Raw genomic sequence first — 16,454 nt, forward strand, 5'->3', positions numbered from 1 at the left:
TCCACTTTGTTTGTGACAGCGTTTCTCGTTCCCTTCTGCACGCATCAGGAACTCCCAGCGATTCTGGTCGGCTGCTCATCTCCCTGTGGGGACACACCAGATCGCAGACACGTGTGCCACTGTGTCTGGCTTGATGTGGGTTAAGGGGATCCAAACTCAAAACATCAGTTTTGCACAGCAAGCACTTTGCCTACTGAGCCATCTCGACAGCCCATTTCTGGGCTTCCTTGGGATGAAATTGACAGACAGTGAGATGCACAAGCCTTTTGTACCCTGTTCCGGTGAGTTTGACCCGGTTAGACACCTGTGTGATGCAATACTATCTTCATATGTAGGCCATCCATCCCCAACACTGCAAAGCGCCTCAGCCTCACTCCTGCGCCGTGGACCCCACCCCTCCCAGAGACAAATACCACTATGTGTATCTTCACCGTGGATGAGGATCACCAAATTCAGATGTTTGAAATTGTCGGCGCCTTCCCCAGGACCTCAAAATGTGATGGTACTTGAAGACAGGCTCTTTCAAGAGGTTATTGAATAAAAGTGAAGCTCACAGTCAGCCCTAATGGCAGGCTTTAGCCCCCAGGATTGGGAGCCAGCACACTTCTGTCCTTGAAATGCCCATGTTGTAGCATCTTGTTTTGGCATTCCTAACAAGCTAAGGTAGTATTAGGCTTGTCTTTTCAGGATTTCATATCAATAAAAGCAGAAGCAGAAAAGGGACCAGTCTGTAAAACAACTGTGCAGACCAGAGCTTAGTCCCCAGAATGCATGTCAACCCCAGGGTGTGCTGGCGTGTGCTGGTGTGTGCTGGCATGTGCTGGCATTCTTCCTCTGGCAGAAGAAGCAGAAGCAGGCCTAGTCAAAATGGTGAGGCCGAAGTTCCACCCAAAGATCCTGTCTCAGAAACCAAGGTTAGGCAGGACAGGTGGCTGGGTGGTAAGAATGCTTCCTGTGTTGGCTCAAGGACTTGAGTTCAGATTCCCTGAGCCCACGTAAAAAACTGGACACAGGCCAGTGAGAGGACTCAGGGAGTAAAGGGCATTTACCAAGTCTGCTGACTTTAAGTCCTATCCCTTGGACCCACATAGTGAAAAGAGAGAACTGATTGCCACAAATTATCCTCTGAAGGCCACACACACACACACACACACACACACACACACACACACACATTTAAAATGTTGTAAAAAAAATGTACAGTGGGTGTGGCCCTGTGTACCTGTGACCTCAGGTACCTGTGACACAGGGGTAGAGAACCATGATGCGACCCCTGGGGCTTGCTGGCAGCCTGGCTGAAGCTGGCTAGCTCCAGATTCAGTGGCTGAGCCTGGCTTAGGGGAGTAAGACAGAGAACAGTGGGTAGTGACAATACCCGGTGCCCTCCTCTAGCTTGTGCACATGCACAGGGCCTGCACAAATACTGTGTGTGCCTGTGTGTAGTACTTACATGCATGCATGTGTGTGTGTGTGTGTGTGTGCACTTGAGAACGTGCGTGAGTGTGCATGTGTGTGCATGCATGTGTGTGCATGTGTGTGTGTGTGTGCCTTACTTTGTCCATGATGGTTAACATTCCAGCATATGGCGTTAGCACAATTTGTTTTTTTGTTTTTTTGTTTTTTTGTTTGTTTTAACAAGTGGTTGCTAAACATTTGCTTTACGTGCTTTCTGATTTGTTCTGCTGAGCAGCTGTCAGGTCTGGGACCTCACCATGGACAGGCATCAGAAGTGGATTTCTGGGCTACTACCAGGAGAAAGTGAGTTTTCTGCACTGTCACATGTTAATAGCTGAGAGAAAGGAGCTGGGCGGCAATGACAGTCAAATCAGTGAGTGCCAAGATCAGTTAATCTGCTTGTCGGAGGACAAGGGGTATGGTTAGGGTGTTGCGAAACACACTCTCAGCGGTGCCCATATATTATACATGTGTGTGGCAGTTAACTTGATACAGTCTAGATTACTAGGAAAGGAGTTTCAAGGAGGGATGGTCAAGATGAGGTTAACAGGTGGGCAAGTCGGGGGCTAGAATACTGTCCATCAAGGGTGGCACCATTCCCTAAACAAAGGGTCCTGGATTGTATAGGAATGATGCCAGCTGGGTGCGAGCACATATGCATTATTTCACTCCTTCCTGCTATGGATACAATGTGACTAGCTGTCTCCAAGCTCCTGCCACTAGGACCTTCCTGGAGTGGTTGATGCACTGCAACCTGCAACTGTGAGCTAAAAATAAACCCTTTTCCCTCAGTTGCTTTTGTCAAGGGACGAGAAAGAAAACCCAGACAGCACGTGGCTATTTCGGTATCTTAGTTTGTCCTGTCTGAATGGGGACCTGGCAAAAATTTGTTTCACTTCACTTTCTAGCAATGTGAATATTTGAATTAGAAATTATAGGAAGTGGTGGCCCAGGCCTTTAATCTGAGCACTGGGGAGGCAGAGGCAGGAGGATCTTGGTGAGTTTGAGGCCAGCCAGGTCTGTGATGTAAGCTCCAGGTCATGCAAGGTGAAACACTGTTTCAAAAAAAGAAAGGAAGAGATGGAGGAGGGAGGAAAAGAGGCAGGGAAGGGACAGGGAGGGAGCCCATCCTTTATCACAAATACTAATTTAATACTTCTCCCCCAACAAGGTCAGAGAAGTGCATATTACAAACTGCTTTCATTTGTTTTGTTCCAAAAATTCTTTTTTTATCTGAAATGCTTTCTGACTTTGAAGTTCTTAGGAATTGCTTTTTGGCACAATTTATCCGCTTTGTCTTGAGTGTCCTTGGAAACCTCACCATTTCACCCCAGTGATGATCATTTCTGGCTTTTCAAGACAAGGAAAATGCCTATGGTTTCACTTTGAAGCCTGCTAGAGAAAAATCTCTGGGCCCTTTATCATGAAGTACAGAAATTTGAAACGAAAGATCGTTCAGATTTGGAAACAGTGACTGTATTTGACTCCTCTGTCAATACAGCCGCAGCATGTGAAGAGAGTCCCTTGTGGCAGCTCCTTGTAACCTAGTAACATCTGAAGTGGTCCATTTGCAGGGGATGATGCTGCTGCACAGAAAAGAGCTCCTGCTGCCTCCTCACACTTCAGCTTCACCTGCCTCCAGAGGTTTGGCAAATGCTTTTTCTTGGTACAGCCAGGAACAGAGCTGAAAGCAGGATTTGATTTTATTTTTCTCCTTCCCTCCCAAAAGTCATCATTATCAACAACCAAAGGATGGACGGGAGCTCTCCAAGCCACCTGCCTGCCGGTTAGTGCTCTTTGGCCTACATCATTGACCCAACAGGGATTTGTTCAAATCAACTACACTTCGCTGGTTTGTTTTCCCTAATGGATTTTCTTTTTCTTCCTTTGGTGCTGAGATTCGGACCTTGGCCCACAGCAGGTTGGCCCGCATCATACATGCTAGGCAAGTACTCTACCACATAGCCATCCATTCAGCTTGGTACATTTTCATCACCCTGTGCTAGAGGATGGATAATATCAACATTTGTGGACCTACAAACCTCTCTCTAATTAAGCATCTCTAGAAATACAGCTTGGAAGTCTCATTACTCTCCCCGCCCCCCTTTCTCAGCTCCAAATCTGCTCCTGAGGCCGAGTTCCAAGGTCAGCCAGCAGCCAGGCCTAGGAGGTGGGGCAGGGTTGTGCTGAGCGGGCTGGCTCAGGACTTACTCTCCCTCTGTGCCAGACAGTAGGGACATTGAACACAGAGGACCTTGGGTGTGAATCGGATTGCCACAGTTGCAGGGGAGAACTTGGCACAGGACCCACCAGAGAAGAGGCAGAGCCAGGAGCCTAGGGTGGCTTTAGCAGCCCTGCTGTGTCCCTCCTGAAGGCAACACCCTTGTCCTGGAGGCCAGGGGAGCCCCATTAGTGTGTCAGTGGGACACGGGCCTTGGGGATGATGAGAGCCCCAAGAGACAAAGAGAAGATAGGTGGCCCTTGGGGGTGGGGTCGGGTGGGAGCCACAAAAGATACCCGACATGGCTGAAAGGAGGAAACACAGGGTCAGATGGGAGCAGATCAAAGCCTGGGGGCCTCTATGGCACATGCCTGTCACCCAGACCCTGGGAGGCTGAGGCAGAAGGATCCCAAGTTCGAGGCCAGCAGTTATACGAAGTGGCCTTGTCAGAAGGAAAAAAAAAAAAGGCAGAAAAGAAGGAAAATAAGCTTTGTTAAACATGATTTTGGGAGACATGGTTTGAAACTTAAAACAAATTGGAGAAGGAGTGGGACAGTAGGACCCCATGTAGAGGTTATTATGAGCAAAACCCAAAGCAGAAGTCTAAGTGGGAAAACAACTGGCTGGGAGGAGCAGGGCCCAGGACAAAAATAAGTATAACATCCCAGAAGGGAAAAACCGAATGGAGGAGAAGCCATCATTTTTTTTTAATGGAAAGGAAAAGTTTCCGTGGTTTGAAGAACGCCCTCAGTTTGGCAGATTGGAAGGCTCACTGGGTTCCAGGCAGAAATGATGGAAAAAAAAAAAAGTCTTACAACTAGGCAATGCCAAAGGAGAGCCCGAAATTCCATATATAAAGGGAAAGCTCACACAAGCTCCCAGGTGGAGAGGACAAGTCACACAGCACGGGGGAGGGGGACTCAGAGTAAAGCTGGGTACCTCCTTGTGGTACTAGGGCTTCTGTGTGGTGTTCAGTTGGCAAAGAGCCAGCTGCACAAGGCAAGAGTTGCCCCCCCTCCCCGTGTGAAAAAGCTGTGCGTGGTGGCGCTCACCTGTAATCCCAGCGCTGGAGAGGCGGAGCCAAGTGGACAGTCAGCATGGACTATTTGGTGAGCTCCGGGCAGGTAGAGACCCTGACTCAAAACAATAACAAGATGTATGGCATCTGAGGAGTGACAGCTGAGGCTGACCTCCTGTCTCTACATACACAGCATACATGTGGACCTGCACACATACAGGAAGGAGGAGGGGGTGGGGGGGAAGAGGGAGGGAGGAAGGAAGCCAGGAAGGACACTACCTATATGAATCTCTTCCACATCTTACTGAGAAACCATCTCATAGTGGCCAGGCTGCCATTCACCCACCTAAGCAGGAAAAACAGAATCCAGCAAGAGGAAGTCAGAATATACCGAGCCACCAATCCCTGTATAACATCACAAGGAACGATGAGCTGGCGCTGTGGTTTCGTTATCCTCTGAGGAACTTGCATTGAGCCTAACCCGGTGGCGTGGGCCTTAGTAAAGTACTCCTCGATACTCTGGAGGCTGCAGCTGGAGGCTAGCAAGTTTAGGGCCTGCCTGGGCTACACGGCCAGCCTGGAACAACTTAGTGAGATGCTGTCTCGAGAACGAAAACAAATGAGGCATGGGAGTGGAGTGGAGCAATAGAACGCACACCGAGCGTGCCTGAGCCTTGGCACGGGGATGGAGGTGACCCTCATGCTGAAATGTCGTTGTCACTCTGATGGTACTAAAGCCAGGATTTGTAAGAGGCGATGAGGTCATGGCAGAAGGGCAGTGCCCCCAGGAACAGGTAAGGCTGTGATCACAGGACTGGGGTAGTCGCAAACTCCTCCCCTCTTTCAGTGTCACCCTTCCTGTCCCTCCCGTACCACGCAGTGCCTTCCATCCTGTTATGTTAGAGCAAGAAGGCCTTTACCTAGGCAAAGCCCTTGAACTTCCAGCTACACGTCCAGCCTCTGTAATTTACCCAGTGCATAGTGTTCTGTTACAGCAGCAGGGAAACCAGACTGAGCCAGATGAATTTTTAATGGAAACCTGTATTAGTTGCTTTTCTCACTGTTATTATCAAGGACCTAACAAGGTGCAACCTAAGGGAAGAAGGGTTTATTTCAGTGCAAGGTGTAAGCAGGGAAGACATGGTGGCAGGAAGCCAAGGCTGCTTGCTCACATCCGGACAGAGCAGAGAAACTGACACTGGAACTCACCTAACTTTCCCTTTGACCTTTTATTATTTTATTTTATTATTTGGCGGGGTGGTTTGTGGTTTTTGGTTTTTCGAGGCAGGGTTTCTCTGTGTTAGCCTTGGCTGTCCCGGACTCGCTTTGTAGACCAGGTTGGCCTCGAACTCACAACCATCCCCCTGCCTCTGCTTCCCTGAGTGACCTTTTGCATTTTGTTAAAAGCAGGCTCCTAAGGCCTGGCGGGCTGGTGGTGCACGCCTTTAATCCCAGCACTCTGGAGGCAGAGGTGGGCAGATCGCTCTGAGTTTGAGGCCAGCCTGGTCTACAAAGCGAGTTCAGGACAGCCAAGGTTACACAGAGAAACCTTGCCTCGAAAAATGAAAACAAAAAAACAAACAAAAATTCCAGCTCCTATGGGATGATGTCCCCCATTTCAGGGTGGGTCTTCCTCATAGAAATACATGTGTTTGCATGTGTGTGTGCAGGTGCATGTGTGTGCTCAGAGTCCAGAGTCAGCATGAGGCATCTTCCCTCAACACTCCTCACATGCTTTTTTTTTTCCAGGCATCGTCTCTCATTGAATATGGAGCTCATCAACTTGGCGAGAGCAACCAGCCAGCAACCCCAGGAATCCTCTTGTCTCTGTTCCCCCCACCCCCCACTGGGATTACAGGTGCACACCAACATGCCCGACTTTTTTTTTTTTTACATGAGTGCTGGAGCCCCAAACTCAAGTCCTCCTGCTTACAAGGCGAGCCCTTTACCAACTAAGCCATCCCCCAGCCTGTTCTGAAACCACAAACTATAGCTGCTCTTCAGCAAGACTTTAGGAAGTTAAAAAAAAAAATGATTAGGAAAATTCACAAGAACAGCAATGACCGAGGTAGGCAAGCTGAGCAGGTGGAAACTACATGGAAATTCTAGCATCAACTGAGTTGCTCCCAAATGGTCCTATTTTCCTTAGTTTTGTTTTGTTTTAATTGTTTGCCACTGCCAATCTTAGATCAGTTTCTGTTACTATAACAGAGCACATGAGGCTGGAAAAGTTGTAGAGCGGAGAGGGTTATTTTGGCTCACAGTGTGGAAGTCTAAGAGCACACTGTCCTGGCAGTGGTTCTCCATGCAGCAGAAAGGCCAGTGGGTGTGACTGAAGGCAAGGAGGGACAAAGGAGCATTTTATAACCGCTCACCCTCCTGGTGAGAGCTCAGCCACTCCCTAGAGAACTGAATTCAGTCTTCAAGTAATCGCCTCAAAGGCCCCATTCCCAACCCCAGTACACTGGCAAGCAAATTTCAACTTGGGTTTTGGCAAGAGAGCCGTATCCAAAAACCATAGCAGCCATAAAACAAATAGCAGAGTCATGCTTTACAGTTTACACATGTGTTTCAGGTGGTTCTCAAAGGTCCAGTTGTGTTCCCGCTGGTCCTGCTTCCTGTGAGCACTGACCTTTACTTCCTCCAGGTTCTCCCTTCCCCCACCCATCTGCCTCTGCCCCTCAAGCTGCAAGGGGCTATGAGCAGATGCAGTGGTCCAGCCCTTCTTCAGACTTTGTCTTCTGACCTTCACCTAAACATTGCCCCATCCCCACCCCAAATCCCCTCTGTTTAACATGAGCAATGAGGCCACTCCCATATCCCTTCAGCATCCTCACCCCCGCAGGTGACCCGCCCACCACACATGCAGGCCTGTGTCTCCCAGGCTTTGCTGGACCTCATCCTCCTGCCTTCTCCTTGAGCCTGGGTCTGTTCCTTGCAAGGCCTTGTCTGTCTGTCCTTGTGAGAGTGTGAATCTCTCTCTCTCTCTCTCTCTCTTTCTCTCTCTCTCTCTCTCTCTCTGTCTGTCTCTGTCTCTCTCTCTCTTACACACACACACACACACACACACACACACACACACACACGTTCCAGCCTTTCTGCCTAGAAACAGTTCAACTTTTCCATTTCCTCAGGTCACACCCTCTCTGGACCCAGCACCCCCATTTGCCTTCCTTTGAGTTCCTAACTCTCCTCTCCTCCACCCTTGGCCCTACCCTTCCCTTGATTCGGCTCAGCGCACCCCAGCCAGGGCCACCCCTACCTTGGCTTGGCTGGCATCTGTCTCCACCTGCCCCTGACCACATCTTTTTGATTTTCTTCCACAATACCTTTTCCTCAGGTTATACCTTCAGTGTCCACAGACCGCTTCTTGCCACACAAATGCCTACGGAGACCTTCATGCCCCTGTTCAGAACTTTGGCAGAAGAATTCATTTCTCTCCAGTTTCAGGTAATAGGGAGGTTTTGAAAACTCAGATTGTTTTTGTTATAAACGTCTTTGGTTTTGCCTCTTCCACTGCACAAGAAGCTCTGATTTCATTTTTTTCCTTCCCTTATTTTTTTTAAGTGCATGTATATTTTATTTTATGTACATTGGTGTTCTGCCTTCATGTATGTCTATGTGAGGGTGTCAGGTCCCCTGAAACTGGAGTCACAAACAGTTGTGAGCTGCCACACAGATGCTGGGAGTTGAACCCAGGTCCTCTGGAGGAGCAGCCAGTACACTCTTAACCACTTCTTAAATCAACCCCTCCATGTAGTGGAATGGGATGCTTCTGTCTCTTCCAGGAATGCAGCCCAAATGGCATTTGAGTACCTAAATTGGGGAAATTAGTTTCTCACTGGCTGACAATTTGGGTTCTAAACATAATGAGCAATCAAGGCTCTTCCTGATTATGGGAAAGGAGAGTGGGGTTTAAGAAGGAGGGTGAAAGCCCCCCCCCCAGGAAGGACACCCAGGGAGAACTAGCGGGTTTGAGAGGAAGGGGTAGGGCTGGGAAGTGTCAGGCCAGTGGAACAGAGAGGGACAGCCTTGGGAGCATCACCCAGCTGCCTGATCTGCCCTCTGACCAGGGTCTTTGACAAGCATCCGGGAAAAGAATAGGAAGCTAGCGGGACTACCAGGCAGGAGAAGCCCTGGATGCCAGTTGCGTCCATGGGGTGGGCCTCTAGAACTTGAACCTGAAACACACCCAACATCCCAATTTGGGAGGTGCCATGGACAAATGGGGCCCAAGGCTGTTACCTGAGGCAGGCTCCTCCAGGGCATCCTTACCCAGCAGCTCTCTTCAGCAACTACTCCTGAATCTTTTTTGTATACAAAGTGGCCCACCTGACTTCCCTCCAAATTTAGGCTATCTCTCCCTCTCTCTCCTGTCTCAGCAAAAGGACTAGAATGTAGAGGGCACTCTGGAGCCCCTCCCAAGTCACCAGAGCTCTCGGTGACACTGCAAATCACTCCAGATGTTTTCTGCTCCTGCCATCCTTTGGCCTGGCCAAGGACACCAGCACATTCTGCTGAGAGCACTTTCCTGTTCCTCTCCCACACTTGCCCAGGACATCCATGGTGAATAGCTTGGGCAATGATAGTGCTGTTATAGAGGACAGAGACTGAAAAGACTAAGGCAGAGGAGGCAAGGAGGGAGGAAAGGAGAGATGGGTGGGGTGTGAGGCAGCCATAGGGGCAGGGGTGGGAGGCAGCCAGCCATAGGGGCAGGGGTGGGAGGCAGCCAGCCATAGGGGCAGGGGTGGGAGGCAGCCAGCCATAGGGGCAAGGGTGGGAGGCAGCCAGCCACAGGGGCAGGGGTGGGAGGCAGCCAGCCACAGGGGCAGGGGTGGGAGGCAGCCAGCCACAGGGGCAGGGGTGGGAGGCAGCCAGCCATAGGGGCAAGGGTGGGAGGCAGCCAGCCATAGGGGCAAGGGTGGGAGGCAGCCAGCCACAGGGGCAGGGGTAGGAGGCAGCCAGGGATCAAGATGTCCTAATTCCAGCAGAAACCCCAGAGCAGAAGAGGAACTAGTTGGATAATACTCCACCCATGGGAGCCACCTGACCTCTCTTTCCCAAAGGAACCAGGGCTGTCAGCCAAGGTCAGAGTAGGCAGGAATGCAGGAAGCCTTACTGCCGAAGCTCAGCTTCAAGAGGTCCAAAATGTCATAACGGTAGTGGCAGGAGCAGACAGATGGAACCCAGGCTGTGGGGCACAGGAGGTCTGCAAGTCCAGGCCCTGGCCAGCAGCCCTTCTAAATAGATGCCAAATATATCACCTAGTCCTAAGCACCCTGATGCTGACCTCAGCCCTGACCCACCTCCAGTCAGCTCCTCTGTCCACAGCAGCTCTTCCTGGGTCCACGGCTGGCTCACGCACCCCCCATCGTGGCTGGCTACAAATGGCCCATCTAAATAAACCCATGCTTGGCCCATTTTTCGGATGTGAGCAGGAGATGGTCTGAAACTTGCCAGGCCAGAATGGAACACAACACAGGTTCAGACAGGGGCTGTGCTGGGTGGAAGCAGTCTCCAGTGGAGGCAAGCGGGTGGACACCAGGAGTGTCTATACACACACATGGTCACTCAAGTCCCTCCGCCCTGACTAGATCACACTTTTCTCCCCCAGGCATCCCTCCTGGGGCATCTCCCAACTCTCCTCCATCTCTGCTCCTCCCACTCTCAAGAGTGCCCTGGGCAGAGCCCCGGGCGACAGGCTGTCTGTGCGTCCCACACCAAAGCGGTGCCCAGCAGATGTCCCAGAGAATTAAGGAGTGACCACAGAGTGGGGCGGGGGGGGGGGGGGGGGGAGGCCCGGGCTGCGATAAGGACAGTGTTTGGGTGAAGGTCAAGCTCTGTCTGCCCAAGCATGAGTTTCCATGGCCACAGCAAGGCCTCCCCTCCCGCGGAGGGCGGTCCTTTCTCTTGTCTGTTTTGTCTCCTCCCCATCCTCCCATCACGCCTCCTCGCCTCCTCTCTGCCTGATAATCCGGTGTACATTTTTACTCCAGTGCTTCTGAATAGAGGGGTTTAGAAGAGAGAGAGGCAGGAACTGTTCCCAGGGGCTTGCGCCCCCAGCTTGATGCCTTGGCAGCTCTGCTCCCTGTCCCCATCTCAGCCTCCCGGACAAGACACACCTGCTCACTAAAGGCTCGGACTGGTCCCGGCTTTGGTTTGAAGCACACTGAAAATGCAGGCTCCCGCCCTTCTCCCTGTACTTGATCCCCCACCGCTAACCCCAGGTCACTTGTTCCAGCCCCAGTGTTTTGTGTCCCTTCTGCCTAGCACCTTCCAGATGCCTTTCTACACCTACAGCCTCCGATCAGCTTCCAGGGCCTGCTGGCTCTTTACTCCGAGAGCCTGTGAGGTCTAGCCTTGACACCCACTCTGACGGTGTCCGATGGCCTGGTAATTGAGATTGACGATGGCTTCATCCCCGGTCCCTTGCCTTCTGTACCCACTCCATGCACCAGCAGCCAGGGATGCTTGCAACGGCAGCTCTCTTCTGTGTCCTTCCCAGCTGTAAGTCCTGACCCTTCATTAGGATGATCTAATGCTCACTCTTGTCTGTCCCTACTAAGCTCGGTCACCAAGAGCCTCGCAGTGCCCACCAAAACACACCAACCTCTTTCCTATATCTTCATCACATCCATGCTTTGAACATCCTCTGGGGCTCTCCCCTAACATGATGACCTCTGTATGACCTTTCTTGTAACACACCCTTTCACTCCCCAAGCCCAAGCACTCAACCTTTTCGTTCTGTGTGGTCCCTAAGCACACACTATCATGCTCAGGGACTCCTGTCTCCCTGAATTGGGTCAGGAAGCAGGGATCTAGGTTTTATTAGAATGGGAAGGAGGTGCTCTCAGGACAGACACACACACACACACACACACACACACACACACACACACACACATTGTCCTCCAGCATATCTGGGGCTATCTGGAAGCACCAGACTTGAACTTTTCCAGCAGAGCTCCCCGCCTGCATCTCTCTACACATGCTACACTCACACTCAAGGAAAGGAATCAATAAGAATACAGAAGGATATCAGGCAGAGTTTACACAGGGCCCAATCCAGGGGCTTCATAGCATAAGCCTTACTGCCAAACATAACTATCCCCTAAGGCAAGGAGGCTGTCTTTTGTGTCCTTGTATCCGCTGGTTGTACGGAGGAAGGTTCTAGAGTTTCCCGGAGAAGCAACTGTCATCTGCCAGGATGATTCACAGCACAAAGGGGCCTATCACACCTACACAAGAATGGGTGGCCAGGTTGGGCTGTGTGTGTGTGTGTGTGAGTGTGTGTGAGTGAGTGTGTATGTGAGTGTGTGTGTGTATGTGTGTGTGTGTGAGTGTGTGTGAGTGAGTGTGTATGTGAGTGTGTGTGTGTATATGTGTGTGAGTGTGTGTGTGTGTGAGTGTGTGTGTGTGTGTCCCTGTGGGATGATACCTCTGACAGATTTCTGAAGGAGTGAGAAGAGAGGTTTCCTGGCTCTCCCAACACTAACAATCACCAAACCCACAGGTCCCTGCTGCCCTGGGAGAAGGTCCTGTTCACAGATTGAACGAACACAGTGGAGCTGTCATAGGGACAGCCACCTAATCTCTGGGGATGGAATCTCCACTGAGCATCTATGGGCCCAGCTGTGAGGTCAGCATTCTTTTTCTTTTTTTTTTTTTTTTAAGATTTTTATTTATTATGTATACCCACAGGCCAGAAGAGGGCATCAAATCACATAATAGATGGTTGTGAGCCACCATATGTTGCTGGGAATTGAACTCAGGACCTCTGGAAGAGCAGTCAGTCCTCTTAATCTCTGAGCCATCTCTCCAGCCCCAAGGCCAGCATTCTTATCTCTTCCTTTACATTGCTATAGAGGATCATTGTAATCTATAATGGTCACTTTACATGTGGGAAAACAGGGTTACAAGATTGACGGGACCTGAGACAGATGATACAGCTTGTGAGAGGAAGATCGGGGCTTCAAATCCAGGTGAGACTCCCTGCCTACTTTCATTCCTGTCTATGAGAGTCGCCTTGAATTCGGCTCTTCCTGCCAACTATAAGAAGTCGAGTCAGGCTTCTACCCTACAACAGCGCATGGTTAAATTCAGAGCTCCCAAGGGTCACATCTGGCATTTGCAAGTTGGGAGGCCTGCACATCTATTTTGCATATACTTTGCATAATGGATGCATCTGGCTTGCATGTGTTCACATTGAGACCCCACCAGCACTGCACAAACGCCAAAGCTGTTTCTACGCCACTCTCGCTCCATGAAAGTTCATCTGGGCTTTACAGGGTCCAGGGTTCATGATTTCTGTGCTCTCTCTCCCTTGGTCCTTACATCTAGGCTATCTCTGCATCGATCCCCTCTGTGTCCTGAACAAGTGACAGTTGTCCAACAAGCTGATGCCCTGAGACTTGTGTAGCTCTGACAGTCACTCTTTTTGATGGGTTGAGAGAGCAGAGCTAGACAAAGAATCTTGTTACCAAAAGCTTTTAACAGGGAGATCCAGGTGCGTGCGTGAGCAGAAAGAAGGAGACTGGAAAGGGGTGGTGAGCGTGGGCCAAGGTCTGGGGAGAGGCAAGAACCTTGGTGTAGGTACCCCCCACACCTGGCTTAGGGGAGCAAGGGCTGTGCCTCTCCCATCAGCAGGGGCTCTTCTGCAGCAGGGAGGGCTCCTGTCAGAAAGCTGGCACAGTCTGAGCGTTCTATTTCTGTCTTTTTTGGAAGAGCTACATTCCATAAACTGTGGCTTTTCAGCAGTCTTACATGATGATCTCTGGATAAAGAGGGAGCCATACACCCTGGGTGAGACAGAGGAGGCTGGAAAGAAGACAGGGATTTACTTCTCAGGAGGATGGGTCCAGAGCACGTAGCATGTCAAGAACAGGGCCCCAGGCTCACACACCACCAGGTAAACCCAGCTCTACTTCCTCCCAGGATCCGTTCTCTTCCACCGAGGTCCATCTTTGTTTCTTCTGCCCCAGAAGGCCCCACAGAGGAAGCCAAGCAGCTCCAGGGTCCAGCAGTTCTCACCCACCCCTCCCCTCCCCCGGCTGATGTATTATAAATGCAGGAGTTTACTCCTGTGTCCGTCTCTGATGCTTGTGTCGTCCTGATAGCATCCTTGGGTGTGCCTGGTACCAGGACTATAAAAAAAAAATCGGGAGTGTGTATTCCTCTGTGGACTGTGCTTGTCTCTGGGAGACAGGGCAACTAATTGTGTCTGCAGGTGCCTGTGCATGTCATGTGAACGGAAACTGTGCTTCTGCGTGCGCGATGCCTCTGGAGTCTCCATCCAGGTGGAGATGTTCCCATTGGAGTCAGGGAGGACACGACTGTCTGCCTCCCTCTCCTGCCTCTGGCCTCCCTAGGTTTCCTGTCTGGCAGATGCAGAGTGGCCTCAGCATCACAGGGAGACTCCAGTCTCTGGCTGTATCCATCCCAAGCCCCCAAGCATCTCCCAGTGCTCCTCCTCCTCCTCCTCCTCCTCCTCCTCCTCCTTCTCCTCCTCCTCCACTGGGATGGGGCCTAGGCCCTGGCTCCCCAAACTGTTACAATTAAAGAAGGAGCCTGTTTTTGATGTCAGCCACCTGGGAAGGGGAAGCAAGATCCATCTGTCCTTCTAGCCCCCTGTAACATGAACATTTTCAAGTTCAAACAGGGCCCAGCCTCCTTCCTGTGAGTTGTGGGCCCCACATCTGGGGCTGGGGAAGGGAGTGAGAGGAAGGGGTGGGACCCTTTGGAAAAAGATCACAGCTTCTGGGGTGGGGGAGTTTTCTCCCAGAGCCAGCTGAATGGTGCTGCCAAGCAGTCGGAACCTAACCGGGTGAGCAGCCGGGCTCTATTCATTTGCCCCTCAGACATCTCACTTTGTGAAAAGCAGGAAGTCATTGGCTTCAAGAACGTGAGTACCCTGTCCTCGCAAAATGGCTCCTAATATCTCTGGCAAGCGTGAGGCTCTGCATGCATCTGGAGTTGCCCGAGCCATTCAAGCTAACCCAAACGGTGGGTTATTAGAAGCAGATCGAGGAAACCGTGGCTTGTCACCAAATGGCTATATGTTTTTCTAAGCGCTGCAGCCTTCTCTCTGGGCTGCTCTCTCACTTCCTCCTAACGCTCACAGAGCTGCAGCCATACCGTGCCCTGGTGTGTCTCTTAGCCCCCAAAAGCCCCTGCAGTGGCTTGAATAGAACCCCATTCTGCTAAAACTCAGTTCCACCAGAACCCCAGATTGTGACCTTATTTGGAAACAGGGTCTTTGCAGATATATTTATTTATGATGAGGCTGTCCCATGGCTGCGCTCCTTATAAGAACACAGACACACAGAAGAGGGTCGTGTGAAGACCAAAAGAAGGGCACGTGAGAGCAAAGACAGAGATGAGAGCACTACAGAAAAGAGTCAGACATCGCTCAGAGCCACCACAAGCTGAAACAACAAGCAGGGACTCCTCCTTAGAGGGACGGCCCAGGTAATACTTTGATTCTGGACATTGAGCCTCCAGAAATAGGGGGACAATAAATCGCTCTCATTTCTAAGCAGTTTTTGTTAAATGTATCATCTTATGTTGTGTGTATGTTATTTTGCCTGCAAGTATGTCTGTATCACAGTATGTGCCTAGCACTGGAGGAGGTCGGAAGAAGGCATTGGAGCCTCTGGAACTGGAGTTAGACACGTGTGAACAGCCACCTGAGTTGCTGGGAATCGAGCCTGGGTCCTCCAGAAGAGAAGCCCCTGCTGTTTTAACCACCAACCCATCTCTCCAGCCCCAGAAATGCTGTTATTTCTCAACCACTTGAACTTAGCAGTTATGGTGGCAACTCTAGAAACTAAAACACTCACACCTTTCAGGGAATGTCCAGTCTCCTGTGTTTAGTGACCACCTTCCCTCCACTGTTTATTCACACTGCAAAGTTACTTTTTTTTTTTAAGTTATTTACTTTATGTGTGTGGTTACTTTGCCTGTGTCATGCACTGCATGCGTGCCTGGTGCCCATGGAGCCCAGAAGAAGGTGTCGGGTCCTCTGGAACTGTCCTTTGCAAAAGCAACAAGTGCTCTTTAACTGCTGATCCATCTCTCCAGCCCCTCACAGTTATTTGAAAAGAAACTGCATCTGGGGAGACAGGCAGCTCAGTCAGGGAAGTGACTGCAGTGTAAGCACGAAAACCTGAATTTTATTCTAAAAAACATGTTTAAAAAAAACACCTTTAATCCCAGCACTCAGGAGGCAGAGGTAGGCAGATCGCTGTGAGTTCAAGGCCAGCCTGGTCTACAAAGCGAGTCCAGGGCAGCCAAGGCTACACAGAGAAACCCTGTCTCGAAAGACAAACAAAAAAAGAAGAAAAGAAAGAAAGACAAACCAGCCAGGTATGATGGCAAGCACTTGCAAACCCCCGAGTGGTGGAATTGGGGTCACTGGAACTTACTGGCCAGCCAGCCTAGCCTACTGGACAGACCCAGAACAGTGAGCAAGCCTGCCTCAAACAAGGTAGACAGTACCTGATCATCTGAAGTTGGCCTCTGGCTCCATATGCATGTGAACACACGTACATGAACATCACACACATCAAAGTCGGGGGGAGGGGGGCATGGACCTCCAAGCAGGCCCTTAATTCCACTGGTGCAGATTTAGAAGTCTGTGGTCCCGTGGGGGGTGAGACAACACCAGAAAGAAGTAGTCCTTTTGGATAACAGAATCAGAATTCAAGAAGGCTTCTTGCAGGGTAGGTAGGCAGTTAACAAGATGATGTCCAATAACAGTGA

This window comes from Acomys minous (assembly GCF_964271855.1).
Source record: "Acomys minous genome assembly, chromosome: 3".
Taxonomy (NCBI): domain Eukaryota; kingdom Metazoa; phylum Chordata; class Mammalia; order Rodentia; family Muridae; genus Acomys; species Acomys minous.